Genomic DNA, 9,742 nt, shown 5'->3' on the forward strand with positions numbered 1-9,742 from the left:
CAGAAAACGCAATCCAGTCTTCAACAAGGAGAATAAAATGCATCAAAATCCCGTGCAATTATTCCAAGTCTACTCACCATTGTCCATCAACTTGTTCCATCAGATTTACTTCCTCCTGACCATATTTACACCCATCCACGGTTTTCAGCTGAGGCAAGTAGTTCCGGGGTCATGAAAAGAGTTATATTCAAATGGTGGCAGCGTTTTAATGAGAAATCCAATGCGGCCAAGAGTGACGACCCGATAGTAAACCTATGGATGAGAAAAAATTGCCATATTAGAAAGACAAAATAAATTTTTGAAAACCTTTTGAGGTTGAATTTAAAAGGGTACCTTTCAATAGAAACTACCAACGCACAGATATTATGAGCAGATGAGAGAAAGGATATGCCACGGGGTTTGGGAACCGTTATGAAACTAGTAGGAATGGAGGTTTTATACCAACAATGCGAAATAAAAACGAACAGCAGCAACCAAAATTTGGATTGGAAAACGACAGACTGAAGCAATAGTTCGTTGGCCGGAAAAGTTTAAATGGGTGAAGTTTGAATGAAAGCAAAATAAGAGGGATGGTGGAAAAAGGATCTCAAGAGAGCTAGGAAGTGAGAAGGAAGTAAGTCTCTCACAAGATGAGTCTCATGAAAAGTCATATTTTTAAACTCAGCAAAATGAACATCCCGAACAGAACGCCGTCTCAATCTCCGTCTCTCCGACTCGCCATCTCTTTATTCTTGTTTATTGGCCATCAATTCAATCAAACACACAGTACATATAATCGCTGTACTGATATCCCATCAAATCAACGTGCACATCCATATTCTATTTGCTCGATAAAATGCTCTGACTCGCCATGGTCGCAGCTCTCTTCGTAGGGTCACTAATGCCTTCAAGGCCGTGACCTCGTGACTGAATATGGTTGTGACAGGAATTTGATTGACTGCTGACCTTTGGATTGAAATTTCCAGTTTCCTTATTGATAGCGTCATTTAAAACGAATGCCATGATTTCAAGAGGCATGCCGAGGAAATATTTTTATTCATGAGCATCTTTTCGCTATAATATTTCTTTACTTTCCATTTCTAACCTCACACTTTACTTTCCGATTTTTGCCTTTTAATTATTTTCTAAATATTTTTTATCAATATTCTAAACTTCCAAACAACATTTAATTGAGCAGCAGTCCCCGCAAATACGCGAGAAAATACAGCAATAATACTTATATAAACCTCGAAAGATATAATCAATGTCTTGAAGGCATTAAAATAACATGATACATTTCTTTTAAATTAAACACAAGCAAAAATTAATGCAAAACTGATTCCAAACTCCGAAGGCCGTTCATTTGTTTCTTATATCCAACGGCATATCATTGCCATTTTCACCTTCAAATTTCATACATTTCACCGTCATATATTTATTCACTCACGATCCCCGCAAGCGTTTAAAAACCCAGAGCCATTACCGCTGTCATAACCTTTCTTCCTTCCCTTGACCTTCTTCAGTCTCTCCATTTAACTTTCTCCTTTCGGCATTCCCGGAAATTCTTCTCCTCATTCCGTCGATTCCTTTCCGATATAATGCTCGATACTTGCTTATGTGGAAGGGGAGGAGCCTTTCGAGACCGGAGGGCATGGAGGAATGGAAAATCGACGCGTAAGGTCATAAGTGCAACACAGACTGTTTCGGTTCGATGCGCCGTCAACGCGTCGAAAGACATGTGGGAAATAAGTCACGAAGATGACTACCCTCGGAGACAACGCAGCGCCGGAAGTTGGTACCGCTCGTTCCCTTTCGATTCGAACGGGTAAAAGTCATCCTTGGTTTTCTTCCTGAATAAATACTCCATTCGTGACCTTTATAGATAATTTTTCCCGAAGACATTGAGTTATATCACATTACTCCATAATGCTGGGCCAAATGAGTACATATCACCGGTGCCAGCAACTGTGATCTGCCCGTCAATGGATTGGTAAACTATTGAAAAAGAAAACCGGGAAAAATATGCGAGTCATGTAGAAAAAATCCGAATACATTCTACAAGTGCTCATTGAAACTAGGAGTTAAATTACCTTTATCAGGAAACAGCATACAGGTACTCAGCATATTTTTGACTTATACGCAGGAGATTACCATAAACCTGGATATCACTGAGGACATAATTATAATAATAAAATATCTTTATTTGGGCGAGATTGAGACTAGATAGTCCTTTCTTCTTCTTAAATCCTCGTCATTTGCATTCATAAATAAGTCATCAGTCATTGCATCAAAGAATGTGAAATTTTGTACAGATTATAGGAAAATACGATATGAAATAAATTTTAAAATAATTATTAAAATAAACAAAATAAATGCCTCAATGGGGAAAATTTTGCTCTTGCATGAAATACACATACATTTGTGGGAAGAGTGTAAGGGTTTTGAGCTTATATCCTTGGCGAAAAAACCCACTGCAGGAAAACAACCACGCAGGAAAGAGGTATGAAAAACCGGCGAAACCTACTGAGAAATGACTAATGTGCGGATACCTAATAATAGTGATAAGATGATACATATCAAGAGAACACCAGTAAAAATTATATTACGTTCGATGATTAGGTATCACAAGATTTTGAATCCCTCCAGTATTCTTTTCGTGTACCTTATCAAGACTTAGGAAATTGAGTGTAAGGTATTGAGGCTTTAGGTTTCCAGAACTTGGTGCAGAAGGGTTCAAGTATGCACTAGGCGCCAAAGGTCAATTTTTAGTCAAGAGAGTTTGTTTAGAGTGTTTGCTATAAGCGGATATGTGATCAGATGTCAGTAAGTTAAAGGTAAACCTAATGCATGCATTGAGAGAACGTAGGAGTTTTATGGAAAGCTCTTGAGAGATATCTTGGTAAAATACATATGTCAGCGTAGTCCAAGTGCCGTAGAATTAAGCTGGAAACAATTTCTTTTCTTTAAAGATGTGGAAATGACGTGCTTAAGTTTAAGAATAGGATATAGTGACTAATTGATGGCTTGGCATATTTTAATTACAAGCGGTGTCCAAGAGATAGTCTCATCTATCATTAAACCTAAAATTTCTAATGACATCGCAATATGGTGTATGGACATCTGCAATACGTAATATCGGTAGGTTCTCTTTTATTATCGATGCTAACAATCGGGATTACCCTGTAGTAATGTTTGTGACTTTATAGAAATTATGGTGAGAAAATTAGATTGCCTCTATGTGCTAACATTTTATAAATCATTATTAATATGCCCGGTACTATTATGGAAGTTATTGAGTGCACTGTGTCAATATTTGTGCAGTCCGTCCGCGTATATGTGATGTTTGCACTTTATGAAAGAGATGGACAATCCCTCATGTACAGAGAAAATAAGAACCAACCGATGGTTGAACCTTGGGGTGTACCTCTTGAAAACTTTCCCCATGATAAGTATACTTTATTATCGAACGCTTTCTGGTGTCGACTTTACAGGTATGAATTAATCCATTTCGTAAACGAAGCAGATAAGGTCATGCACCTTAATTTTGAGAAAAAGATAGCAATAGCTAGTGATCTGAATGCCTTCCTGAGATTTAGCGAGAACAAGTAATATTGATACTCCCTTTTTTCCGTTGCACTTCGCATACCAATAGCAACTTTGGATAGAGCAGTAGCAGCACTGTGTCCACGACGAAATCCAGATTTAGATAGGCCAAAAGGTATGGTTATTCTTTAAAAAATGGGTAATCGGATCGTGGAGATTTTTTTACAGGACTTTGTATAAGATTGGAAGGAAGGAAATAGGGTGAAATTTTTCCTACTCAAGAATTTCACTTTTTTGGAATTGGCCTGACTGAGACTATCTTCCATTGACTGATGGAAATGGTGCTGTCATAATGACGAATTGAAAATATGTATTTCCAATGTAAGGCAAGATTAGTGGGATTAATATTTTGATGGGGCATCAGCGACTACAAAGGTGTATTTTAATAAATAAAAACTATGTTCAAATTGAGTAGTTTCAGGTGTGATGTGGTGGAAATCGAAAGTAATGAATAACTGATATTAGCACTATTCCACTGGAGAAAATTTATTTTACGACCAGGTTTGGATTTATTACATCATCATCATTTGTGAAACAGGCAGCTATGCGATGTTATGGACAGTGTTCCCTCATCTATTGTCCCTGTCATTTCTGGTTTTCCCTAAAAAAGTGGCCTTAGTCCTTTGTTATTTGCGTAGCACATAGATGACTTGGATGAAACAGTTACTACTGCATCCTTGTGCAGAAAAATCTTATAATTATTATAAACTGAATTAAATTTGACTAATGCTACAGGAATACAAATAAATGAATTTCAATCTCAAAGATGCAACAGTAAATCTGGCCTTTTAAAAAACGTTACGCTGAATTCGAAAAGATTATTCTCATTGTAACGATATCAAAACATGTAAGCTTCATCGAATTTCTATACGAATGCATGAATTCCTAATATCTAAAACTGTACTTAGTAAGAACCTTAATATAAGTCGAAAGATGCCCATCGTCCAACTTCATTATACTACTTTTTAAAATTCGCTTTAAGAATTACCACTCAATTTAACCTAATGCATCATCGTTTTTGTAGCTATTTTTTCAAATTAAGTCAATTTTAATTTAAAATATCAATAGAGTTTAACTTTCAGACCATAGGCCATAGATAGCTGGGCGGTGCTTTAAAACACCATTAATTCAGACCTAAATTAATATTCCTATCCACTAATTAAGGCAACATACGGATTGATAAATGTGGATTACAACAATTCATACCATTTAAATTAGGTGCAGTTCTTTTATTCATAACAATAGTTGTATCTAAATGCTCTATATTTTCTAGACGACCCTCATATACACCTACACGTTAAGACCACTTGACTCCTTAGCTATAATATTCGTCCACATGCTCGTGGGCCATCCTTCAGGATAAAAGAATGTGGAAGAAGAGAGCACAATTAAGTGATCTAAAGGTGACGATGGAATGAGGGTCATCCTATGACATTTTTGGGAGATATCGTATGCTAAGGATAAACGAAGGATCTCGGAAGGGAGAAAGAGAGAGCAATAGGATTATGAATGTTCCGCCACGGAAAGGGTGGGTTACGTCGGAGGTGGTTGTGAGCGGGATGATTGGAAGTGGGGTGGACGAAAGTCAGGAAGTGGATGGAAAGGAGAGGGGAACGAAAGAAGGATAAATGGACAAAAAAAAGGGGGTTGAGGAGAGCGTTTAGGTTTTTGAAGTGGGCAACGGAAGGGCGAGAAGGGGAGGGTGGGAGGTGCGAGGGTTGAGAGGAACGCGAAGGTGGGTTTGGGGCTAGGTGGGGGCGGGAGAAAGAGATGGGTTTTCGAGGGACGAGGGGTGTGGGGGGACAACGGAGAAGGGAGGGTGGGGCCAGGGGTGGGGCGTGGTCAAGAGGTGAGCCGTGGGGTAGATGAGGGGAAGTGGAAGGAGCAGAGGGGAGGGGAGTTTAGACGAAGAGGAGGAGGTGGACTCTTGTCTTTGAGGAGAGAGAGAGAGGGGTCATCGAACTCGTTCTCCGGTTCCTCCCGCTGGATGCAGTCAGTCCCCCACGCGGGATAATACCGCCGGACCCCGCCACACTCTCTTTCTCCACGCTCAATAGATGCCCCAGTACTCATCCGCGTGGACCGAAGTGCTGCACCCCTTTCCCACCTCCGCCCTCCTCTCAACACGCCCCCACCCCGAGTCGAGGGACCTTCTCGCGGGAAGTCATGCCCACGGGATTATGAACGAGATGGCCCTCGCAGGAATACCGAGAAGAGGAGCATTGTTGAGGACTGGTTCGGGGGAAGGAGAAGAGGGAGAGAGATAAGCGCCGGGGGAGAGTGACCAAGGGGTTAGGGTGAAGGTGGGACTCTCCCTCCCTCCTCTCCAGAAAGAACCCACACAATTGGGTCGCCACTGCACGGGGGCGACCGCAACGCATTAGTCCCCCTTCTCACTAACCTCCGTATCCCCTTTCTCTCTTCCCTCCGTGAACTAAAAATAACGACGGACCCATGAGGAAGTCGCCGGATCATTGTCTTGTTTTTTCCTCGGACATCCTTCTCGGTGACAACAAATCATGCCCGAGAGCTTACGCCTGCGTGATCGATGTCAGGGCCCAGGATATACAGAGACTGCCCGGGAGAATTTTGTAAATTAATATCGGAATGCAGACACGATCAGCTTCAGTTCCCGGTGCATACGTATTTCATGGTTATTACGAATTTCACGCGTAATTTTTAATTGCGTCATGTGATAGGAGTTTTTTCTAGCTACCAATTTTTCATGTACCCTATGCGACCGCTAGTCTTCGCGTACTTTACATGCTTAGGGTAAATCTCCTGCCACAAACATTTCGGTTGATTGCATGGTATCATATAGTTGGCACTAGAAATAAAATATAAACATACGAGCTATGGCAACCTATTGGGTTGAGTTCAACTTCTATTCTGAAGTTATAACCTGGCAAAACCTGAGAAATCTCAAGCGGAACAGTGATACAACCTGGATTTTCATTATCAGTGCGCTTTAATTTCACACGGGCGCACTATGCCGTCCGATACAACGTCAATAACTACATCTACACAATACCCCGCAAGCCGCCGCAAGAGCAATGTGGCGAGGGGCGTTGGGACACCACCCGTAAAAGGAAATAAAACCACATGCAAAACTAACAAAAGTTCGCCAATTCACACCCGAAGGAACGTACATGTTCACGCAAACTCATTTTGACTTACACACTTGCAAATACATGTACTAGCCACTACCTTACTAAAGCAAAATAACACCTCTCTTTAGCTTTCTCATTACATTTTCCCACCACCCGTTTCATGGAGCCGAGTTCCTTTGAGGCGGATACGCGTATTCTCCTAATATGTGTTCCTCATGAAATGCGTGGTGCTAGAACTTTATTTAAACTTTATTTAACTTGATTGGCCGTAGTTAAAACAGAACAATCTATTTCAAAATGTATATACTGCACGCCAATTCCTTTGCTCCAAAACTTCAGAACTGCGCATTTACTTGTGTTCAATACGAATTCCCATTCCATGCACCGATCCGATACTGCATCTAAATCTCTAGTGAGTAGCCCGCAAATTGCTGGGGTCCTTATTTCCCTATACACCACCGCATGAAATTGGGTTGGAAATCCCTTGTTTCTATAACAGAGAAGTCAAGGTTAAGGATTTAGAAAGATGTATGTAAATTTACACCATAACCCTCATACCGCCGAGAAGGCGCGTTACAAGGGTTGTTAAGTCACCATCTACCAATCAGCAACAAAATGGATAATTTTTGGAAGTTAGGTGGTTCGCAGCGAGTTTCATCGGTCTTTTTTGTTCCATTTTTTAACTTAATTTGTTGTCATTGCCAATCGTACAGGGGTATAAAATGTCCCTGAATCTGTTAGAGCTGTGGTCTATCTCCCTTATTTTATCCGAATCGTCCTATCTGCCAATATAATAACCTTGTCACTAGTAGTAGTTTAATAGTAGCCTTAGCCTGGACTTCTTCCTCCGTGCTTGGAGGGGCCATCCTTGTTCCTTTGCTAACCGTGTTCCACACGCTTTCATGGTAATATGCCTTCACAAACCAAGCAGGGCTTCTTTGAATCTTTTCTACTTCTCTACCAGCCCTTTCACCGACGGGTCCCAAATATTTTCCGCGTATTCCAAGACCAGCCTGAGTCGTGTAAATTACCACCTCTCCGTTACATCTTCATTACATGTTACAACGACTTAGTTTCCTCAGAATGACTTCACAAATCTTCCTTATGTGATCATTCTATAAAAACATTTGGTGAGTGTTACGCTGAAGTAAATCACTTGTTCTAAACATTGAATATTACATTGTGACCTCATTAATTGTAATATATATGCAGATTTAAGGTCAATTTAAATTCCTATTAGTCGAATCAACGGCGTATTTCATTACGGTCACACAGAGCGTCTGCTAATGCTACCTTTTCCTATTTATCTGTACATACAGGTATATATACTATATCTGTGTACTTGCGCACAGAAAAACCTATAAACATGTAGAAGCATGTTAACTGATGTCCTACTTAAGGTTAAATAACGGCTTTATTCAGCGAAAACTGAAAAACAATCTGGCAATTAACTATTTGGTTGATTAAAAAATAACGACGAGGATGGGATTCGAACCCACGCGTGCAGAGCACATTGGATTAGCAGTCCAACGCCTTAACCACTCGGCCACCTCGTCCATACGAACACTAATTAACGTATGACAAAAACAAAGTAATGTGGGGTGAGCTGCATCTATGTCCTTCGGGGCTGAAATTTTGCCTCCGAAATTTAATGGACTTGCTCATTTTCCCAATGCATCCTAGATTTTTCAAATTAATTTCAGGCCGAAATATATGTCCTACATACGTACTTAACCATCAGTAGAACCAAATTCACTTCGCAACTCAGTAACCAAAGTTATGAATGCGACGAAAATGAGATAGAAAGCTTTTGGGCCTGCATAAATGATTACAATGACAGAGGCCTAGTCATGTGCTCATTTAGCAGACCCCCAGATTCCAATAAACATGTTCTACATAGGCTCAGGCGTCAAATATCTACTCTCAGTCATAAACATAGCAAAATTATAACCATAATTGGGGGTGATATAAATCTACCGTCAATTGATTGGAACTCATACTGCACAGGAAAATCTGCTCAAAACAGAGTACCATGCCAAAAACGCCTCCATATTTCCCTTAAAACACTCTTTAGAACAAATTGTAATATCACCGAAAAGGGGCCATAGCATATGTGGTATCTTTGCAACTTCTACGCCCGAAATCATTAAAAATATTGAATTAATGGACGGCATTAATGTCTGAATAGAGCCATTCTTGTAGAATTAAAAACTAAATTTGTGATAGTAAATCAAGAAAAGCGTTAAATACACTAATTCAACAAGGCAAATTTTAACCGACTTCGAGAATATTTTAAAAACGAATTACCAGAATTCAAGACAAAAATCCTGTCAACCGATATAGAGAACACTTGGAAATATTTCTGAAATATAACACTCGAAGGAATCTACATCTACTTAATACCCCACAAGCCGCCGCAAAGGCGTGTGGCGGGAGTTTTTAGGGCACCATCCACAATTAAGGGAAAAACGCATGCAAAAGCCACAAATTTATACGAGGGTAGCCTTAAAAGAAACGCACTCATGTTTATAAACCGTGAACAAAAACAAATAGCAATATCGAACGAAAAGTACATTAAAGTACAATTCTTAAGTTTCAAAATCATATACATATTTATTTTTCAACATAGTCACCGTTGAGGCTGACACATTTCTCCCAATGTGTAACAAGTTTTTTCATTCCGTCACTGAAAGACTCTTCCAACTTTTCTCGAATCCAGATCTTGACAGCTGCCTTCACCTCATCGTCCAAGGTGTAATGATTACCCTTGAGGTGTCTCTTGAGTTGAGGAAAAAAATTCGGTGAAATAAGGAGGGTGTGGAATCGGTTCAAATTTCAGGTTTCGCAGAGCCTCCCCAGTTGCGCGCGAGGTGTTTGGATGAGCGTTGTCATTTTGCAAGATTATTGGCGTCAGGCTGCCTTAAACACGACAAACTTCTTCCTTGGGTATTCCAATATGATTTGAATTACACTTTTGAGTGATTTGCCGGTCATTTTGAATCAAATCTTTGACGAGTTTGCTATGTGTATCGTTTGTGGCAGTGATCGGA

At 40.1% G+C, this 9,742-nt stretch overlaps 1 non-coding gene across 1 annotated transcript; it reads right to left on the minus strand.

Moving 5' to 3' along the window:
- Window positions 1-8,166: 8,166 nt before the first annotated feature.
- TRNAS-GCU (transfer RNA serine (anticodon GCU)) lies at window positions 8,167-8,248 on the minus strand. Its single transcript has one exon. It is a non-coding gene; the product is annotated as a tRNA-Ser (tRNA).
- Between the last annotated feature and the right edge of the window lie 1,494 nt (window positions 8,249-9,742).

Source organism: Hetaerina americana, unplaced genomic scaffold, assembly GCF_022747635.1.
Source record: "Hetaerina americana unplaced genomic scaffold, ioHetAmer1.1.p SCAF_32, whole genome shotgun sequence".
NCBI classification, from domain to species: domain Eukaryota; kingdom Metazoa; phylum Arthropoda; class Insecta; order Odonata; family Calopterygidae; genus Hetaerina; species Hetaerina americana.